Here is a 23525-nt window from a genome sequence, read left to right on the forward strand (position 1 = left end):
GGGAGATAACCATTGGAAGGTCTTTTGTATCCCTTTTGTTTACTTCACACCCTTGGGAACCCCTTGCTAGCATGAGAACCTAGCCATAGATTTATCCTTGACCACCATGAGATGGCATGAGAAACTATGAGACTAGATGTATCCTTGACATAGCCTGAGGCATTCCCTTAAGGGGGGATATGATGGGATATCTCAAGGTGTATGCCCGAGGCACACCTTGGTTTCTATGTGTGTGTGCTAGAGGCACAGTTAGGTGCCCATAAGCACTGTTAGGTGGTGGTAGATGCCACATAAGGTGATTGAGAGATTCTAGGAGTTGATTGAGGAGATGATTGTGGAGCTCAGAGGTCATCAGTGATGTTAGTGATCATGTAAGAGGTGCTTACATAAGGACCTCACCTTTCTTCATTCCATAAGCAAGAATTCTCATTTTGTGTTCACTTCATGCTTTCCGTTCAGTTCTCCAACATGGGGATCCCTACAACATAGGCAGCTCGAGCTTCAGCTGTTGCCGTCTCTAGATCCCTTATATCAATGACTACATGACCAGTAAGATCCAAGCTTCATATGCCTCTATGTGCAGCCCTCTAAGGCTCTGATTCCTGTTTGTGACTCACAACGAACTCAAAGCTCACAACTGTCATCATCAACAACCGCTTATAGACCTTGACTCAACGACCAAATAATGGCTCTCGTTGTTCAATGCCCTGCATGCAAAGTCAAAGCAATAGCCATCATCAATGATGACTGTTTCCTCCAAAGCCTCAACATCCATTCCATCAACGCCCAACTCCTCTCCTTAGACAATTGCCATATGCTAGCTGTCGATCACGAGCCAACTCCATAGCCAACGCCTCACCTCCAAAGCACCTCTGCAACAACTATCAATAGACGTGTAGCTCGACACAGCTCTGTAGTGTCTGCATACCTACACTATAACTCCCATAGCTCTAAGGTAAACCACAGCCCTAACAGCCATCGACGTCGCATGCTTCAACAACTCTCCAAAGACAGCGACCAAGCACTCCCTACGACTGCAACGTTTCAACAAATCAGCGCCTCTAAGCTCCAGCACTCCTACAAAGACCTACGGCTCCAAGAGGTGGCCTCATAGCAGACACCTCCATGAGTAGCATCTTGGCGAGCAGTGACCTCCACCTCTGAGGATAAGGCTAGTTAGAGAACACCTGGGTTAGTCGAGGTAACCCCAGTTTAGGTGACTACATTCATGAAAAAGACATGTGTCAAGCAACTCTCCACCCTATCCTCTAGGGTCACCACACCCTAGTGCCATGTGGCCATCCACACCTTAGGACACATGGTAGCCCCTAGGCAAAGACACGTGGCAAAGATAAAACTTAACCATGGTTAGGGGTGGTTAAGTTCATGGGGTTTGGTTCAGTTGTTTGGACCATAGTTAAGTTTCTTAGCCTTGGGTTAAAAGAATGCTACATGGCATAGGGATACCTCAGCACAGTAACCCCTTGCCAAGCACAGCCTGTAAGCAACATGTGACTCCATATGCCACATCATCATCAAAGGCCTCTTCTTCATTAAAACTTCGACAAGCCGTAACTTGCAATCCAAGAGGAATTTGCACATACTCCAAAAAGGAAAAGTGATAATCTTTTCAAGCTCTACACGCCCATTAGACCAAAATCATTGTTAGCAATTAGACACTGCCAATATTGAAAGAAATCAATTGGTAAGACCTTTGCAATAAATGGAAAAGTGACGCATGAATGCAAAAACATGCCAAAAGAACAAGTGCATGAGATGACCATAGCACATAACATGGCATCTACACATAAAGCATTAAGGCACATGGAAGAATAAAACATCACGCATCAAGTTACATTAAGCAAAGAAGAGAACGCCATCAACATCAAGCATTGAGAAGCAACAACCTTGCCACCTTCAGCCCACACATTTGTAAATCAAGCCTGACCACCTGAGAGTAGCTATGAAAGCACCCAGGGGAGGTATTAACATGTCAAAAACCACACTTGACCACCTTAAGTAGTAATGCATGCACTAAGGGGAGGTGATGGAATATAAACTCACATCTGACCACCTTGCATTAGCCAATGGATCATGGCACCAAGGGGAGGTGTTCAGATATGGTGCCATGTGCACATGAACTAGAGGCAAAGGTATGTGATAAGGAATGTATTAAAGTAGCCACCCTAGGATGTGGACTACATGACGTGGAGATGTGAATTGAGGACATCCCACAAAAGCACCACAATTCCTATCCAAAATCTTGGGGGTTAAGTGCGGTAAGAATCAATCCCTCCCACTCTACACATTTGTTTTATTAAGTAGGCTGCTAAAGCAAGACTGGATCAAGCACTTAGTCATCTTCTTCACAAAAAAATTGGATGGTTCATCAGGCCAAAAATGTAAAATTCCACACTCATTGGTTGTAATCATCAATAAAGAGCTACATGAATAAGAAATGATTATGCCCCAGTCAATAAAACCTATTGAGGAATTGGACATTCCCTTTCACTAGCATGGGAGCCATCATCACCTTCTCCTACTATCACATTGGCAAATGTAGATACCTTTGAAGAAATGCCTATTCTGGAGGTAGGAATTGAGGAATTACCCCACGAAATGCTGCAACTCGGCACACAATTGCAACCAATATATCTCCAATAACAACAACAGTCAAAGCTTGAGGCCACATTGACACTAGCACCACCCGTCAACATCATGCCAGTCAATGAGTCACAAGAAGAGCTAGTGCCAAATCAACAATATGACTACTATATCCAAGTGACTAACTTACCATTGGAACAACCACCATCAAGTACTACATAATCACCAGAATGGCTACATGTGCACCAATTGTATCAGTAGTATTAATGATACTCATCACCATCTATCATTCTCCATCATCAAGCTAGCCAAATGCTTCAAATGTCAGAACTATTCACTAGCTTGGCCAAGGAGGAGCATGCACAAGAATTGGAAAAGTAAACTGTAGAAGCCATTGAAGATCAATTCCATGGAATCACCATAGAGGTCAGGGAACTTTGGGCACAAATAGATGAGAAAGAGGTTGAAGAAGTGCTGAGATATTGAGCTCCACTCGTGATATGCCAGGGTGACCATTGTGCATTTATGTCACCGACTTGTTAGCTGCAGATGCAGTTGGTACACTGCCCATGAATAATAGCTATATGACAGCTATCTTTATGTACTCTAGTTAGTGGCTCAGTTAGTATGCCACCTAGGAAAGCTGAGTTTGGTTTGAGACCCACATATAGGGTTCATCTATTCCTTTTGTACTAAGAGAGAGAGAGTTCTTTTGGTTTTCACAACTAAGAAGAGGAAAACTATTTTCAGCCTCCACCTTTGTGTGTATTCCCCCATTGTGTATGTGAGAAAGCTGCAAGTGAGATCCTTACCTCTCTCCCACTCTCATCACATGGTATCAGAGCTCAATTCATGGTAAGGAGCTCAAGGAAGCAAACCAAGTTCGCAGTGTCTTGGTAAGAGGATCAGTGTTACTTTCCTTTTTTGAGTTTGGGAGTAAATCTCTGCAGGTAGCACAGCTGGAAAGTGCAAGAGTGCACTGAGATTGAGACGCCCTTCACGGTGCGGCAAGGGGGTAGTATATGCTACAGGTAAGGGTAAAGCCCTTGGTGATATTATTTTTTTGATTCGAGGTCGTTTCGGGGCCTGTTTTGGTGGCGGAAGTTTTTCGCAGGCACTCAAAAAGGTGCCCTATTTTGGTTGTGCGACCATTGTTCTGCAGGTCAGTGAAAAGTTGCCGCGAAAATTGCATCGTATGCCTATGCGTAGAGATATTGGGAGTGACAGAATCATTCTTATTGCCTGTTGATGCAAAATCATCATTAGGAAGTGACTGTGTGGTCAAATACCACTTTCGTCAGTTTTGCAGATCTGCCCTTGTAAGACACAAGTTGTGTTTTTTGCAGAATGAGAAATGAGAGGAGTAGGGAGGGAGAGAAAAAGAGAAAGAGGAGAGAGGGAGAGAGAGAGAGAGATTCACAGAGAGAAGAGGGGCTCCTTAAATGAGAGAGAAGAGTAGGGAGGGGAAGAAAGAGAGAGGAGAGAGAGGGAGAGAGATTAAGAGAGAGAAGAGGGTCTCATGGGGGCCGTGGCTGCTTGAGGGAGGGAGAGAGTAGGGAGAGAGAGGGAGAGAGAGAGAGAAAGAGAGAGAGGGAGAGAGAGAAAGAGAGAGAGAGGGAAAGAGAGAGAGGGAGAGAGAGAGAAAGAGAGAGAGGGAGAGAGAGAGAAAGAGAGAGAGATGTTTATCAGAATGAAACGTGGCGAGAGGAGAGAGGGAAAGAGAGAAATTAAGAGAGAGAAGAGGGGCTCTTCGGGGCCGTGGCCACCAAAGGCCTCTCTGTAGCAAGAAGGCTCCCCGCAATCAGTAAGCATCACATAGTCTACCCCTGGAACAAACCTATCAGGCGGTCTAGTCACTCTAGATGATCTTCTCAAGGGCATTTCAGCTTGCTGTCCCACCTGCATATCAGCCACATTTGGCTCATCATTTCCACCAATAGATGATCCATCATCTACCCTTGATTGTATACCTGTGGGAGTACTTGGTGGTATCATTTCTTGCACATTTGGTGCATGGACAGCTTGCTGTCTATCAACATATGCAGGTGGATTCACATCCTGGAAAGTGATTTTCCTCATTTCCACATCCCTCATGGGTGCCTTATGCATCTTCTTCTCATTGAAGACTACATCATGTGACTTACATGGGGCAAACATCAAACATCTCAAAAAGAAACATCCATATAAGATGATAAATAGGAAAAAGAAGGAAAAGAATGAAAGTGAAACATGGTTGGCCATGAAGACTACCCCCAGGGCTATTCCAAGGGTTGCAACTATTGATTGTTGTAAAGGATGTTGCTGTCAAGTTGTTGATCGAGAAATGGTTTGAATGTGTGACAAGAATACTGGGGTCAATGTTTTGTTGATCGCGTGAATCACATTTACAAACAACCTACAAACATCCAAGAGGGTTGAGGGGACGTTGAGGGCCATACAAGTGGATTGATGTTCTTCATAGGAAACATGAATGTTTGTTGCAAGGCTTGGTACACAATACAAGGAATTCCAAAGACAACCTTCTATAGGTATAAGAATCAATATGATCTTGGAGTGCAAAATGCTATGCATGGAAATAAAGAGAAAATATGAAATAGAATGAGGCATGTGGAGGTTGAAAATGCTATGATTCAATTGTTTGTTGAGTATAATGCAGATAAAATGCCCCATAAAGGTCATACAATGATGACATAGGAATGTGAGACACAAATGGTCATCCCATCCATATACAAGCAAGTGGATATTTGGCGAGAAGTCAAAAAAACATGGATAGGCTAAAGTACAAGCCTTTGTCAAGGTCAACATTCAACAAATTACAGAGAACTATATTCAAACAAGTTAGTCTATCAAAGACAATATTAGGCACTTTGACCCTTGCGCGCTCTAAGGAATGTACACTGGGCTCTGGCTCTGTTACTAAAGAGATGAGCACACAGTTTGCAGCAAATGTCATGTAGAAGCCTATATTATGCATGGAGGTTGTCTTCAGAGTTGGACCCAAAGAAAAATCTTTGCATCATTCGCAACAAGATAAATCAAATGAAGACTTGCATACCAAGGCTACAACCTATACCAAAATCATTGAATTGTATCATGCAACTTCCTGTAGCCTTAATTGAGATGCTCATTCATGGACATGGGCAATTGGCATATGGAAACTTCTCTTTACAGTATTGGAAGAATGACCCTAATTTCACTAGTGGTTTGTTGTCACTATGTTTGCAAAACCTTGAGAGGTTAGACAAGCTAGTCCTGATGAGGAGAAGCCACAGGAACAAGGAGCTAGTCCTGATGAGGAGAAGCCATAGGAACAAGGACCTGCTACTGATGTTGTTGAGGAGAAGATGGAGCAACAGCAAACAGATGCTCCAGGTGTGGGGGTTAAAGGTCATTGTGCCTTTACCCCGGTTATGTACAATACTCAAACACATATATAAATGAATGAAAAAGAAGATTAGGGTGGTTCTGCACCCACCAAACTTGTGTGGCTCTCTGTCTCTCTCTCTCCTTCTTCCGTTCTTGCTTCCGTTGAGATTACTCTCAACTGGTATCAGAGCCCGGGTGATCTAGCTGAGCGTGCGTGAATGCTTGAAGCTCAGCAGCTCTGTGGGAGGAAGGAGAAGCTCTGTGGGAAGCTTTGTGGGTGACTTTACTTGCATCCGAGTGTGCAGAGACCTTGGAGGAACCTTTGGAAAAGTCACTTTGGCTTTATGAAGTGGTTTTGAGAGCCTGTTAAGTGGTTTGAAAGAAAAAGTCGTTTTTTGAGCTTTTCCCTGTTCCGTTCGATGACAGAGACTCCGTATTGACTTGTAGAGGCAACTATTGCTTGCTTTTGGTGTCCACATTACTTCAGGAGCTTGGAAACACCTTCATTCTTGAATCTGGGATCATTTCATTGGATTTCTGACTCACTGTGTCAATTTCTGCGTTTTTTGCCCGGGTGTTGGAACTCAAGTTTGGAGCAACCATTTGCAGATCTGTCAGTTCCAGTGGACTCAGGAGGTCCTAAAACTTCTATGTTGCTCATCATTCGCACTCCGGTGGAGTTTACAAACAGCTCTGTTTCCAAAAACGTTTTTCAGTCCGTGTGTTGGACCCAGTGATTGAGACTACGGTTTCTAAAACCGTCTGTCCCATTGTGTTCCGGACGCCCAAAAACCCCTACCTATCAGTTCTTGCGCGATTCGGTGGAGGATTTTCAGAGTTATAGATCTCTGTGTATTCGATTTCGTCTCTCTGTTATGCATTTTTCATTCTAAGGTTTTGAAACCTTAGATTTATGCCACATGGCAGTGGATAAGTATTGACTCCCATTTCTCACTCATCGGTTGAGATTTTGGAGTTCTGGCAGAAGAGAGATATTTGCAAATTTTCTTGCTGAGTCCGATTATGCAATGGCACCCATGTTTTGAGGCATCTCAGGTTCTATTTTCAGTAGCGCTCATTATCGTGGGACTATGATTTCTTGAGCATACCTTATGCAGATCACTCTGCTGGTTGCAGTTTGAGCAGTGTGCGCTCATTCGTGGTATGCATTGGGTTGCAGTGGATGATTTATAGGCCATTTGGATGCATTGCGGTCCTTGTTGGATGCGCTGATAGGCCCAAATTGCCTTGTGGGATGCTATTTTTTATGGACGCTTTGCACATGGATGCTTATGCTGAGGGACAGCTTTGACACATTGCTGGTGATGCACTGATAGTGCTATGCTCTCTTGGATGAGATATTATTGATGCATATGCCAGTGGACGGTGTTTATGCTTGAGTCATTTGGCACTTATTGGCATTTTCTTTTGGGCCAAATTTGCTCATATGGATGCATAGTATATGCACATGAGTCAGATGCATCTTTTGATGCTTTGAGCTTTTAGTTTTGGTGACATTTCACTCTATTGTGGCATACATATTTGGGTGCACCTGGTATTTGGTGTGATTCTCTCTTGCAGGCACTAGCATTTAGGATTTTGTTTCATTTGCATCATGGCATCCTCTTCCATGTCTGAAAAGGAGTTTTTCAACATTAAAAAGTTTGATGGGACAAACTTTTCTTTGTGGAAAGAACAAATAAGGGATGTGCTTATTCAAAAGAAGCAGATTAAACCCTTGGCAGGGATTGAAGCTAAGCCTGCAAATATGTCTGAGGATGATTGGAATGAGTTGGATGCATTAGCAAAGTCTACTATTAGACTTCATCTTGCAGAGTCAGTTTATTTCACAGTAGTAAATGAGCAGACTACAAAAGATTTGTGGAAGAAACTGTGTGCCACTTATGAGAAGGAAACTGCCTCCAATAAAGTTTACCTCATGAAGAGGTTGTTTGAGCTGCAGATGAAGGAAGGGGTCTCCATTGCTTCTCACTTGAATGAATTCAATATTATTTTCAGCTAGCTTCAGGCTCAGAAGATGAATTTTGATGCGGAGACTAAGGCAATATTTCTCTTATGTTCATTGCCATCCTCATGGGATACCTTCCGTACAGCTGTCAGTAACTCTGCACCTGGTGGAGTACTGAAATTTGATGATGTTGTAGGTAGCTTGTTGGCCGAGGAGATTAGACGGAAGTCTATGGATGGCAACAAGCAGGATGTAGCCTTAAATGTGCAAAGGGGCAGATCACAGTTCAGGGGGAAGTCCCAAGAAAGAGGGAAGTCTCGTAGCAAATCCAGGGCATGGAACATTGAGTGTTACCATTGTGGCAAGAAGGGCCATATGAAAAAGGATTGCTACAAGCTGAAAAGAGAGCAAAAGGATAAGAAAAAGAATGCAAATTGGGGTGCAAATCAAAAGGAAGAGAGTCCAAGGGAGGACAAAGGAAAAGTGAAGATCGAGGAGATCAATGCAGTCACACATGATAGTGACAATGATGTTCTCTTCATGTCTACTTTATCTGCAGAGTTGCTTACCACTTCAGATGATGCATATTCCCAGGATTGGATTTTGGATTCTGGTGCTTCATTCCATGTTACTCCCTATAGGGAATGGTTCTCCACTTATGATAGTGGAAAGACAGGTTGTGTGCATCTTGGAAATGACTATGCATGTGACATAGTGGGAGCAGGTGACATAAAGTTTTCTTTTGCAAATGGGTCTGCATTTGTTTTGAAACATGTGAGACATGTGCCTAAGCTGACCAAGAGTCTTATTTCAGTGGGTCAGCTAGATGACACTGGTTTTCACACCACTTTTGGCTTTCAGAGTTGGAAAATTCAGAAGGGCTCTATGCTTTTGGCCAGGGGTGCCAAGTGTGGGACTTTGTATCCCTTACATGTATCAGGGGTATTTGATCATGTTGTTGCAATAACCGAGCAGCCAAGCACTTCTTTGTGGCATTGCAGGTTGGGGCACATGAGCCAGAATGGAATGAAACTCTTATGCCGTTTGGGTTATGTACCACATTTGAGTTTCTCTGATTTTGAATTTTGTGAGCACTGTCTCTATGGGAAGCAGACTAAATCAGCCCATAAAAGAAGGGGAAAGAAAGAGTTTAAAATGCTTGATTTGGTGAATTCAGACGTATGTGGTCCCATGCCTACACGGTCATTAGGCGGGGCTGAATACTATGTGACATTCATTGATGATGTAACTAGGAAAGAGTGGGCTTATGCTATAGCTCGGAAGAGTGATGTGTTCCAGGTATTTCAAAAATGGCTGGCCTTGGTTGAGAATCAGTCAGGTAGAACGCTTAAATGCCTACGGACTGACAATGGCGGAGAGTATCTCTCTCATGACTTTCAGCATTTCTGTGATACACATGGGATTAAAAGGGAGCTCACATCCCCTCGTACTCCAGAGCAAAATCCAGTTGCAGAAAAGATGAACCGTACCATTCAAGAAAGGTTGCAATGCATGCTTTCCAATGCAAGTCTTTCTGGTGGTTTTTGGGCTGAGGCAATGAAGACTGCAGTGCATGTGATCAATAGATCACCTAGTAAGAGTTTGGATGGTGGTATTCCTGAAGAGGCATGGAGTGGCAAGAAGCCCTCTTACTCTCATTTGCGTATATTTGGGTGTGAGGCATATGCACATGTGCCAAAAGAGCTTCGAAAGAAGCTAGATCCTAAGTCTAGGAAATGCATCTTTTTGGGTTATGGTGAAAGTGGAGAGATGGGCTATCGTCTCTGGGATCCAGAAGCAAAGAAGATCATATGCAGCCATGATGTGATCTTCAATGAGAAGAAGATGCATAAGGCACCCATGAGGGATGTGAAAATGAGGAGAATCACTTTCCAGGATGTGAATCCACTTGCATATGTTGATAGACAGCAAGCTGTCCATGCACCAAATGTGCAAGAAATGGTACCACCAAGTACTCCCACAGGTATACAATCAAGGGTAGATGATGGATCATCTATTGGAGGAAATGATGAGCCAAATGTGGCTGATATGCAAATGGGACAGCAAGCTGAAATGCCCTTGAGAAGATCATCTAGAGTGTCTAGACCACCTGATAAGTTTGTTCCAGGGGTAGACTATGTGATGCTTACTGATTGCGGGGAGCCTTCTTGCTACAGAGAGGCTATGATGCATGAGGATCAATGCAAGTGGGAGTATGCTATGCAATCAGAGATGAGTTCACTTATGAAGAATAAGACTTGGGACTTGGTTTCTTTGCCACATGGAAAGAAAGCATTGCCATGTAAATGGGTCTACAAAATGAAGGTCACAGGTGATGATGTGCCTAGGTACAAGGCCCGTTTGGTTGCTAAAGGGTTCAAGCACGAGAAGGGTGTGGACTTTGATGAGATATTCTCTCCGGTTGTCAAGATGACCACACTTAGATGCATGCTTGGACTAGTGGCATCAGAGGATATGGAGCTTATGCAAATGGATGTCAAGACAGCTTTCTTGCATGGGGATTTGCATGAGGAAATTTACATGGTTCAGCCGGAAGGCTTTGAAGAAAAGGGCAAAGAGCATTTAGTTTGCAAGCTGAAGAAGAGTCTCTATGGTCTTAAGCAAGCACCTAGAGAATGGTATCAGAAGTTTGATGCTTTCATTCGGTCCCAGGGTTTTAGAAGGAGTGAAATTGATCACTGCCTCTACACTAAAATGGCTAAGGATAGTAGCCTGATAATCCTGGCACTATATGTGGATGATATGCTATTGGCTAGCAAGAATACTTATGAGCTAGATGCATTAAAGGCCAAGTTGCATGAGGCCTTTGATATGAAGGATTTGGGATTTGCAGGTCATATTCTTGGTATGCGCATCACGCGTGATCGGAGTAGGAAACTCCTTTGGCTTTCACAAAAAGAGTATGTTACAAAAGTATTGCAGCGTTTCAATATGGAGGGGGGGAAGGCAGTGAGTACTCCATTGCCTCCATATGTGAAACTGAGTCATACAGATAGTCCCAAATCAGATGAGGAGAGGGTCATGATGGCCAAGGTTCCGTATGCATCAGCGGTTGGGAGTCTTATGTATGCTATGATAGCTACTAGACCAGACATTGCATTTGCAGTGGGAGTTGTTAGCCGCTATATGGCTAATCCAAGAAAGAGGCATTGGGAGGCAGTTAAGTGCATCATGAGGTACATGAAGGGTACCAAGGAGATGTGCATTTGCTTTGGTAAAGGAGACATGCGTGTACTTGGGTACACAGATTCAGACTATGCAGGGCATGTGGATAGTAGGAGATCCACTTCTGGTTATGTGTTCACCTTTGCAGGTGGTGCAGTGTCGTGGATGTCTCGTGCACAGAAGTGCGTTGCTTTGTCTACCACAGAGGCTGACTATGTTGCAGCCACAGAGGGTTGCAAGGAGGCTATATGGCTTGATCGGCTAGTGGGAGATTTGGGGATTCATACAGGTGTACCAACATTGCATAGTGATTCCATGAGTGCTATTCAGCTAGCACGGAATCCGGTCTTTCATACAAAGACCAAACACATTGAGGTCAGGTACCATTTCATCAGGGAGGTACTTGAGGACAAGCGCATAGAGCTTGTCAAGGTTCATACAGATGATAACCCTGCAGATATGCTGACAAAGAGTCTACCTAGTCAGTGGTTTGAGTATTGTCATGTATTGATGGGCATTGGATAGTATGCTCACTGGTTGTTCTCCCTTAAAGGCACATTGTCCTTTAAGTGGGAGGTTGTGGGGGTTAAAGGTCATTGTGCCTTTACCCCGGTTATGTACAGTACTCAAACACCTATATAAATGAATGAAAAAGAAGATTAGGGTGGTTCTGCACCCACCAAACTTGTGTGGCTCTCTGTCTCTCTCTCTCCTTCTTCCGTTCTTGCTTCCGTTGAGAGCACTCTCACCAGGGGCAGTAGAGGAGACAATGGAGCAGCACCAACATACTGTACAGGACAGGATCGAGCAGTAGAAAACAGATTCTCCAGAAAATGATGATACGGAGAGCTTGGACCATGTAGAGCAGCCTCTGGATCAAGCTGTAGATAAATAGAAAATGGTTGTCAAGAATATATTCTACATGTACAATTAAACACTTCTGTACAAAATTTTACTTTATTGAATACAATACCTTTGTTTATGGAGTCTGTGTTATCTCAATTTTCAAATTTTCAATGTATTTGCATTTTATTGAGCTCTCTCTTCTTTTGAGCACCTGCAAAAAAGCAATATGAATCAATAGGGTAAAGTAAACTAATAAAAGTGCTTAATGAGACTAGGATAAATCAGATGGTGTACCTTTTTATTGTTGTAGATAAATAAAAAGTCATTTGAAATAGAACCTTCTATTTCAAATAGAATGTCATTGTGCAATTGAGCTAGGGAGCAACATTCTCTTAATGAGATATTGACTAGCACATCACCATTCCCAACAACATCAATATCAAGAAATTTATTTTCAGCACCAAAAGAATCTTCATCTTGATCCATTGGGACTAGTTTTGTGCCTAGCATTCGACTGCGCTTATAATAAAAAGAAAAAATAAAATTTTGTGATGCAACCATGTACTTTAGTTGCATAGAAGGTTGGACAACCTCACAAAACATTGAACTACATGTCTTCTTATCCCAACCTTTATCCAAAAATTGTGGCATGCATGCCGAACTTGTTGCTTTAACTGTGAACATTGTTTTTGAAACCTTCACTGGAAAGGTATTAAACAAGTCCACAAAAATTGTGAGAGGCATGCATAAAGAAATTTTTATTATCCTTGTGGCAATATTGGGCCTCAGAGCTTTTTGTACTTCTTTGAAAAGCTTGGCCCTATATGCCTCTGTAACACTAGAATGTGGGTGAGGCCAATCCATTGAATTCCATGCCGGAAGGTCTTGTTTCCTTAACACACCATGTGTGTTAGCATTGTCCAGCAACTGATAAAAATGATCAGTAAAAAATATACCCGATTGAGCTAGCTTTGTTGCACATCGACCTTGGTATTGTTCTCCTATCGATCCATGCAAAACATCTATAAATCCCAGAATACAATCGATGTTTTGCCATGTCTCATATGATGAAGGGTATAAATCTGAAATAAAACAACACAAGAATGTCAATAAGCAAAGAAAGAAAGCTTCATCTTAAAAATCCATACACCTCGTAAAGAAAAAAACCACAATAGAAAAATATACAATTAGGCCTGTGTTGCGGAAGATCATTTGGATAGTCTCGCAAGACAAGTTCTTTATGCATGTACACATGCTGAATCAAAACTTCTTTCACCGATATCTTCCCTCTGGTGATTTTAAAATCTCATACTCTTCCCTTCCATGACGCCAAGAAAATGTTTTTTGTCTGGGGTCTTTTTCTTTTGCTAGGTTGCATGAGCACCCATGCTCCTTTCGAAACACTAAACCTTTCCCAAGTTCCTTCCGTTTTGACTGTACTTGAATTCTCTACCGAAGAAATAGAAGAAGCAGGTCAATGGGGTAAGGATGTGTGGTATAATTCTGCCTTTGTAGCATTATCATCCACAGAGCGTCTTCCACAAGAGCGGCCATGGTTTTGATTCACCATGGAGACCTTCTGAATCTGTAACAACAGCAAAGTAATGTAAACAAGATAACAGATTGAAGTTTCAAGAACGAGAAAGTGGGCAGAGAGACAGTTGACAAGAAACATCTTACTCTACGCCAAACAGGATCAAGGGAGTAGTTTTGGAAAAGAAGAGGCTGCTGCACAATGAGGCAGTGGTGTAGAATGGTAGACCTTTTGAAGGAAAGGTAGCACAACATTTCAAAGTTCAAAGGAAGGTGGAAGTGGGAAGGCCCTTGTCAGATAAAATGTCAGACTAGATTCTATCTTCATGTCCAAAAATCTTGTGAGAATAAAAAACCAATCTCCACATTAATGTAGCACGCTTGTACCTACATAAAGTATTGTTTCTTTTTTCTATGTTCTTTTATTTTCATGAATTTCCAACGTTACATTGGCCCTCTATTGATTGGTTGAGAGCTTATTTTTCCAAACCGTAAAAGGCCCCGAAATGAGCTCCCTTTTTTCCTAATGAAATTGCTGAGCTCCTCCGTCAGTGCAGCTCGCAGCTCCTGAGCTCCTTCGTCGCCATCGTCGCAAAAGGCTCAACAATCTTCTTTCTTCCTTCTCCAAAGCTTACCTTAGGCCACATGGAAATGCCCTAAAAAATTAACTACAGTTAGGTTCAACTGTTGGATTAATTGAAGTATGGTATAGTTTGTGTAACCTTAGGTTAACTAAGTTGGGTTAAAAGGTCACCACAGTGCCACCCAACCACAACAACCCTTGCTAAGCACAGTATGAAATTCTGCATGTGAATCCCTATGCCACATTAGCAATGGCCTTCTCTTCTTCACGGAAACTTCGACAAGGCGTAACTTGCAATCTAGGAGGAATTTGCACATGCTCCAAAAGGGAAAAATAACTGGTTTTTTGAGCTCTACACGCTTGTCAACTCAAAATTTTTCCGTATGCAATTAGACACTATCAGATTTGAAAGTATCGTCAACTGGTAAGACCTTTGCAATGGCAATACGCACCCCAACTATTGAGAAGTTCACGGGGGAAGAATTTCACACATGGTCTACACAAATGAGGTATCTCCTGATGCTAAAAGCTTTGGAAGACTGTAAAAGAAGACATACCCACAACACAAAATGATGCGTGGAAGGAAAAAGACAAAGCAGCACTATCACTCATTAGATTACACTTGGGTCCAAACATAATTCATCATATAGACTCCAAGGATCATGCCAAGGATGCATGGGATGAGTTGAACACAGTGTTTGGTGCAAAAGCCAAAAACCAAGAGATCCATCTTAAGATTGAATTCTATGGTATGCACATGGGCTTCAATGAATCCATGGCACAATTTGTCAACAAAATCAAAAGCATTATGACCTAACTAGAAGACATAAATGCAAAAGTAGGGGAGAAAGATGCACTTGCAATTCTCTTTAAAAGCATGCATGCAGAGTACAGTGCACTGACAACCACTTTGAAGAATTTGCCAGATCTAAAGTTTGAGGAATGTTTATCCTCTCTTCTTGAAAAAGAAAGAGAGTTGAAGGCATCGACATCGACATCGACATCTACACGCAACAACTATAATGAAGAACAAGCACTATTCAGTAAAATACAAACGAAGTGATACCATTGCAAACGGATGGGTCACTATCAAAGTGACTACAGACTAAAGAACAAACCAAAGTGTCACCATTGCAAGAAGCTGGGACACAAGGAAGAAGATTGTAGATTGAAGAACCAGCAGGTCAACTACACAGCATCGTCATCAAGCCATGAGCCAAAAGGTGACATCAATGGAATGCATTAAGAAACAAAAAAACCTTGCCAACCTTGCCTATATTTTGTAAATCAAACCTAACCACCTGAGAGTAGCCATGTAAGCACCTAGGGGAGGATTTGATCTTGTAACTCACATCTGGCCACCTTGCAGTAGCCAAAGGATTATGGCACCAAGGGGAGCTGTTGAGAGTTGTGGTGCCATGAGCACATGTAGAGCAAAGGTATGAGTAAAGGGCACGCTACCACATGGCATGGAGGAGATATCCCACATGTGAGCAAGCATATGGATGTAAGTACCCTCACGTATAAAAGGGAGGTTCATTTGAAGTAATATCAATCAAGCACTTTGCACTATCTCAAGATTATCTTTATGAGTCCAAGCTAATCTATCTTGGAGCCTAATTGACTTGAGTTATAGATGATAATCACCCTTCAAGGCTTTAAGCTTTATGCATATGCATAAAGTGTTAAGCATATGCTTCAAGCCTATATGCTTCCCAAGGCTTGAAGCATATGCATAAAGCATATGCTTTAAACCTTTAAGCTTTATGCATATGCATAAAGCTTTAACACATAAGCATATTCTTCAATCCTATATGCTTCTCGAGGCTATGCTTTCCTTCTAAGGGATGCATTTACCTAGGGGCAAGGATTCCAAGCAACATAGTGTTGAAGTCGATGGGAGACTTCACCATTGTGGTGCTTGCAATCCTTGCCCCTCCTGAAAACTTGCTTCCCTTTCCCTTCCCTTCCCTTGCCTTCCCTTCCCTTTCCCAATACTTTCTTGTCCTTTTCTTTTGTTTCCTCCCTTTCTATTTTCTTCTATTTTCTCCCTTTCTACGTTATGAATGTATGTTTTTGAAAAATAAGATTAAAGCATGTTTTAGATAAATCTATGTTTTTTCTGCATATGCTGAAAGCTTAAAAGCTTTATGTCTGATTTGAAGGATATGCATAAAGCTTTAAAGCCTTAAATATATGCATAAGCATATGCTTTAAAGCTTTAAACTTTATGCATATGCTTCAAGTCTTGAGGTTCATTAACAGTCCTTTAGAAAAGTTTTGTAATCCAGGAGTTTTGTCCTAACTCTGAGCTATAGGGTTTACTTCTGTATCCTTCTTTGACTTTGCACTGGCTCTAGGAGAAGAGAATCCAACTTGCCATTTTGATGTGATTGAATGTTATTGCACTTATTGTTGACCATTTGCTTGCATTTTCTCAATTTGCTTCAATGTCGTCATCCGGACCTCTTCCTAGTCCTTCCACTTTAGATGTTTCTCCATATTGGTTGCACTTTCTCTATAGGTTCTTAAGTTGGACCCTTGGATTATGTTACCATGTACACATCGATCATTTTTGGACCAACCTGTGGCAATCCTTCCTACTTTATGCATGTTGACTAGTCAAATTGCTGCCATTCATAAGTATGGGCAGTAAATTTGGTTCGGCACATGGATGTATCTCCCCATTATTCCATTAGTACTGAATTTTTGTGTGTTGGTGGTTGGTCTTGTGGAGGTGGTCCCTATCTTGGTGGCCAATTTCATGATCTGCAAACCTCTCTCCATTCCATGTTTGCACTACAGCAGGAAATCTGGGCCCTTTCTGTGTCTTCTCCAATTAGTACTTGTAGATTTTATCATACTTGAATTTTGTTGGCCCCTAGAGCTTCCCTTTTAATGGTCAAATAGTTTTGAGAACGTTTGTCTCACATAATAGATGGAGGAATCCATTTTTTCATCTGGCTGAGCTAGAATGGATCTAGTTGTCATCCTAGATGCATCCACATGCACATGAAATATTCTAGTTTAGGTTTTTGAGTATGGGTGCATTCATTACCATCTCTTTCAATATTTGGAATGATTTGGATTAGTTTTCATTCATATCCAACCTTGTGACCTGATGTAGGTGTTTGGCTATGCGAATGTATTTTCTCATGAAACACCTCTAGAAGCTAAAGAACCCTGTGAATGACCAAATTTGTTTGATGTTGCTTTTCTCTTTCAACTGTTGTATGGAATCCATCTTGGACTTTGCAATTCATGATTCAAGAATTAGAATACACATTTGTAAGATTCATGGAAATTTAGGTCTCTTCACATTTCTAAAATACCTTTTTTACAGGCATTGTAAGTGTGTGCTCTTCATACTATAGATAGCAAATTCATCCAAGAATATGACTAAGAATGTAAGTGTGTGTGCTTCATACTATAGATAGCAAATTCATCCAAGAATATGACTAAGAACTTTGTCAATGTATCCGTAGAAGGTCTCTACCATGAAGCACTAAAATTTGGACATTGAATTATTCAATTTGAATGGCATCACCTTGCTTGAATACCTTGCATGTTCCAATTCCTTTTCTAGTTCTAGTTGCCTCTCTCATTCCCAATTATTACTTTGCTAGATATGAGCCACATTCTATTAGACCCCAGTTGGGTGATTCTTTGTGCAAATATCACAATTCAGCTAAGCCACTGATTTCAGTACTCCTAAGCCCTTCAGTTTCTCGTCCAAGAGTTTCTCTATCTCACTTGTTTTCTTCTTTGATTTCCTCTTCTCTTTTCTTGACTTCTTTGTCTATTTCTTGCTAGACTTCTTTTTCTTGTGTTTCCTCTTCTTTTGGGACTTAGTGTCATCATCATCTGAATCACTTTTGGAATCCTTACTTTTGGAGTATGTATCCTCATTCGTATCACTACAAGATTCATTTCTGTTGGAGTTCAAGTCAAGTCATGACTTTGGGGTGTCTCTATCCACAATCATATGTTTCTACAAACTTTTAAACACATTTTTTAATAAATGCATTGGGTCTAGCAAATATGTGACCTCATGCTATCTCTAATAAGGAAGAGTATGAAATATGGAGATATGTTGCATGCTGGGTGGAGCTGTTTGGATTTCTAGATCATGCCAAAGTCACTCCCAATCTCCAAACCTCATGATTGGAGGAATAAGAGCTAATTCTGCCCCCCCAAAAGATGGGTCCACACGATATGGATGGTCCACATGAAGAAACCATCTGTGCTTCTCATATACCACCTTGTTTAGATCTTTTGAGTGCCAACCACACAAACTGTCTCCACAATTTGGACACGCAAAGTATTCAGACACTTGGAGACCTATTAAAATGCAAAGACACAAGTTACATCTTGTAGAAGTGAAAGACCACTGAGGCAAAGAGCATTGGCTGAAGTTATACTTGCATTTTAATAGGTAGAAGAGAATTGAGAGGAATAGAAATTTGGTACCTGAGCAATCATACAACCCAGGATAATCATGCATGGTCAACATTAGAATTCCTTTCACTCAAAATATACTTTGGGGCCAAAGGCTTTGAAATGTCATAAGCTTGCATGCCATTCCATAATATTTGAAACTTGTCCACCAAAGGGGCTAGATACACATCCATGTTTTTCATCTTGTGCTTGCTCGGCACAATGAGTGTGAACATCAAATGCCCCTTTTTTATGGTCATCCAAGGAGGAATATTGTATATTGTGACTACTATTGGCCATGTGTACCATGATGTGGACAGATGTCCAAAGGGATTACCACCATCCATAGCCAGCCCAAGATGCAAATGATGAGGCTCAAGCCCCAAACTCAAAGCCCAAACTCATTGTGACTACTACTGGCCACATGGACCAAGATGCAAAGGGATTAACACCATCCATAGCTAGCACAAGATTCAAATGATGAGGCTCAAGCCAAAAAACTCTGGCCACCTCTTCTCTACATATCTCTAAGCCTTTCCATCTATAGGGATCCTCAATATTCCATCCATCGAGTGGTTGCAAGAATGCCAATCCATAAGTCCGGCTAACGATTCACAATCAAACAAGTACGCAATGTGTGTTAGGATTGGCTGTGTTATAGTGCCTTTCTTGTAATCTTGTCTCCTTGTGTGTCTTGTCGATATCAAGATGCACCACATTGTGGACAGCTTATAGAGTGCTCGTATGTTCCTTTGTAAAGGATGCAATCATTGGGACATGCATGAATTGACTTGTAATCCATTCCTAATCATGCTAGCATCTTGTTTGCATCCTTCTTGAGTCGAGTATTGTATTTCCTTTTGGAATAAGTGTTTGGAGTAACCTGGGACATTGACCCATTCAATGAATTTGAAGCAAAAATTTGGAAGTACATGCATGAAACTATAGTTTAGACCACATCAAAACTCTTACCGAAGGAGGGACATAATGCTAGTGTTTGACCATCCATAATTTTCTTGTAAATTCAAGATCAGAAGAATGGAGGCAAGATGAGAATGGTGGCCCCTTCATACAACATGGTGCTTGGTTGACATCACAAGCTCTCATATTATCCTCCCTATTCACTTCCACATCTTCATCTCTTTCATTTTGTGGTGAAGGAGCATCAAAGTAAGTGTTTATCATGTCTTGCATTATTTCTTCCTCAGTCAAGGTATCTTCCTCTTCACTACTTCTATTATGTTTCTCTTTTAGCTCTCTATCTTCCCTTAGACTTTTTCAATACCCTTGGGTCAACATCGACTTCTGAGGAAGATTATGCAATGCGTGTTATCTTAAACTTCCCAAAACAATTTCATCTCCCTACATGAAAATTATTTAGTTAATGGTCAGCTCGAAAAGTTAGTACATGAAATGAATTTAATGAATTCACTCATAAAGAAGCTAAAACATGACTTCTACCTCATCCTTTAGCTATATCTCTAGTAAGGTTTGAAAGAGACCATATCTCTTTATGTGTGTTGTTGATGTTGTGTAATCTCCTTATTTGTCCTTTTCATCATGCACAATCACACAAGACTCGTTGAACATAAGATTTGCTCTACTAGTCTCTTCTCTTCGGACTCTAATGACCTTGAAGACATCTACAAAAGCTACACATGATCATTAAAACACCATAATCCATACATGAGAACAAAACATGCCAAACATTTAACACTTTTTGTTTAATCATTGACCATGCTCTATTCCAATGATATTTTTGTTGAAAAACATTTTGGAAAATTTACCAAAGTTGATATTTGTGTCAATATTAACGTCGAAAAAAGCATTGATAATGTTTTTCTATTGATAGGACATTGAGCACTATCCAAAAAAAACAAATCTATCACATGGAGCTAATGGCCATTCCATAACATGTGCTCACACAGTTGGATGCATAAAGCATAGCATTACGACTGTGCATTATGATTATTTATGAACTAGAAGAGGGGATGCATGGGAAAAAACATGGAAATTTCCATTCTTGACCATGTAAATGGGATTTTATGGCCATGATACTTTTACAATCTAGGTGATTATAAGTTCCTTTCAAAGTATCATGGCCATCGAATCCCATTTGCATGACTAGAGTACCACCGAGGCATTATTTTGAACCCGAAGAGGGGATACATAGGCAAAAATATTGAAATTTTCATTCTTGACCGTGAAAATGGGATCTAATTGCCATGATGTTTTGTACAAGCCTCAATATAGGTGAGTTTAAGTCCCTTGGAATGTATTGTGGCCATCAGATACCATTTGCATGACTAGAATACCATTGAGGCATTATTTTGATACCTAGTGTGAAAAAGTGATACGGATTCTCAAATATAATACATTTTCTTACACCAAATGCAATAGTACCTAGAGAGAATATTTTTACCATTGTGAATTATAGGACTACCATTTCATCCCATTTTGCGAATGGATGCTGAATATGGCCATGGAAAATCTACATCTTGGACCCACAACGTCCCAGTTCAATTAAAATGGTAATGGATCTTAAACAATGCCCATATGTTTTAAAACTCCACAACCAATTTCATGCTATCACTTACCAAATCTTTGAAGACCTAGAAGATGGATTGGCATCTAAAGTTTGAGACTAAATACCCTCAACCCCAAAAAATGATGCTAATTCATTTTTGACACTTTTAGCGTGACGCAAATATTGACACTGTGGGAAGTAAAACCCAATTCTGAATCACGTCACTTTCATTCTGGTCTCCCATCCTTTGCTGATTCTCTAAAGCTTGTCAAGACCTCCACAGATTGGAAGCACCTCTGCACAACTAGCACACCTTGCAAGCATCCCTTTCCACCAAGTATGTTGAATTTCTTTGGTTTTCTTAAGTTTTCCTTTCCTTTCCCTTTCCTTCACTTTCCCTTTCCATCCCCTTTCCCTTCCCCTTTCCCTTTCCCTTTCCTTCCCCTTCTCTTTGCCTTTCCCTTTCCTTCCCTTTGCCTTTCCCTTTCCCTTTTCTCCCCCTTCCCTTTTCCTTCCCCATCCCTTCCCTTCTCTTCTCTTTTCTCCTTCTTCTATTTTTCCCTTTTCTCATTTTCTCTCTTGTTCCCTGTCCCGTTCCTTCTTCCCTTCCTCCCTTCTCTCTTCTCTTTCTTCTCTTTTCTTCCTACTCTCCCTTTCCTTTTTCCTTTTTCTCTTTTCTCCCTTCCCTCTCTTTCCCCTTTCTCTTTTTCCCTTTTCTCTTTACTCCTTTTCCTCCCTTTGTTTCAAAATTTATGTATGTTTAATTAATTGAATTTACAACGAGTGCTAGGCTTTATGAATTTATGTTTCTTAGAAATACTCTTGAAACATATTCTTTCCCTTTCTTCAAAACGAATGTGTTTTTGATAAGTTGAATTTGCAAGGCCTATAGCTTCAAAGAATATGCATATGCATAAGCATATGCTTTAAAGCTTTAAAGCTTTAAGCATATGCATAAGCATATCCTTCAAAGCTTTAAGCTTTATGCATATGCATAAAGCATATGACTTAAAGCTTTAAACTTTATGCCTATGCATAAAGCTTTATGCTTTATGCATGTGCATAAAGTGTTAAAGCTTTATGCTTTATGCATATGCATAAAGTGTTAAGCATATGCTTCAAGCCTATATGCTTCCCAAGGCTTGAAGCATATGCATAAATCATATGCTTTAAAGCTTTAAGATTTATGCATATGCATAAAGCTTTAACGCATAAGCATATTCTTCAATCCTATATGCTTCCCGAGGCTTTTAGCATATGCTTCCCTTCCGAGGGATGCATTTACCTAGGGGCAAGGATTCCAAGCAATAGAGTGTTGAAGTCGATGGGAGACTTCACCATTGTGGTGCTTGCAATCCTCGCCCCCCTTGAAAACATGCTTCCCGTCCCTTCTCCCTTCCCTTTCCCAATACTTCCCTTGTCCTTTTCTTTTGTTTCCTCCCTTCTTGTTTTCTTCTATTTTCTCCCTTTCTACTTTATGAATGTATGTTTTTAAAAAATAAGATTAAAGCATGTTTTTGATGAATCTATGTTTTTTATGCATATGCTGAAAGCTTAAAATCTTTATGTCTAATTTGAAGGATATGCACAAAGCTTTAAAGCTTTAAATATATGCATGAGCATATGCTTTAAAGATTTAAAATTTATGCATATGCTTCAAAGCTTTAAGAATATGCTTTAAAGCTTTACCATATGCATAGAGCTTTAAAGCTTTGAATTAGTTAAATTAGTTTAGTTAGTATTCATTTATTCAAGAGTGAGTATTCATTCAAGAGTGAGTATTCATAGTGCTAAAATGGATAAAGACTTCACCATTGTGCTCTCAAGAATCCTCGCTCTCCCTAAAAAAATGCATGTTTAATTAGAATGCATTCTAAATTTTAGAGAAAATCTTTTCAAAAGTTTAAATAAACACTCTCAGCTCATTTCTCGAAGGATCTCGAGGGAAGGATCAAGTGGTAGGGGTAAGAAATGACCCTCCTCCGATAGTACTACTTTGGGTAGTAGTACAGAGAAGGCTTGCAAATTACTTGTGAAGTTAGATCCCAATATTGGTGAAAGGCTCGTGTGCAAGTGGGATGAGTAGAGACAGCAAGTGTCGGGTTCGTTGGCCTTTGTAGAGATCTCCCACGGCACCATCAATGTGGACCTAGGGAGATAGAGATAACCATCGTCAACTAGACGATCAAGCTTTGGTACAAGCTATGCCATTGGGGGGAGTCAAGCTCACTCCCAAACTTCCACCACCCTCCCTTATGAGGTTACTAGGGAGTATGAAATAATAATGGATTCCAGAGGTACCTGCATTATAAACCGAATGCACGAGATTGTATCCTCTAAATTCAAGAGGGTGGTGATGGATTTTTGCACAAGCAGCCACAAAAGAAAAATGATTATATCCTTAATATATTAAAGGAAGAGTTCCCTGTGCCATATGAGGACCTTGGGTTCGACAACCGTTCGATGTTGAATGA

Source organism: Dipteris shenzhenensis, chromosome 29 (genome assembly GCF_047967505.1).
Source record: "Dipteris shenzhenensis isolate YYH24624 ecotype China chromosome 29, Dip_SZ_1.0, whole genome shotgun sequence".
NCBI lineage: Eukaryota > Viridiplantae > Streptophyta > Polypodiopsida > Gleicheniales > Dipteridaceae > Dipteris > Dipteris shenzhenensis.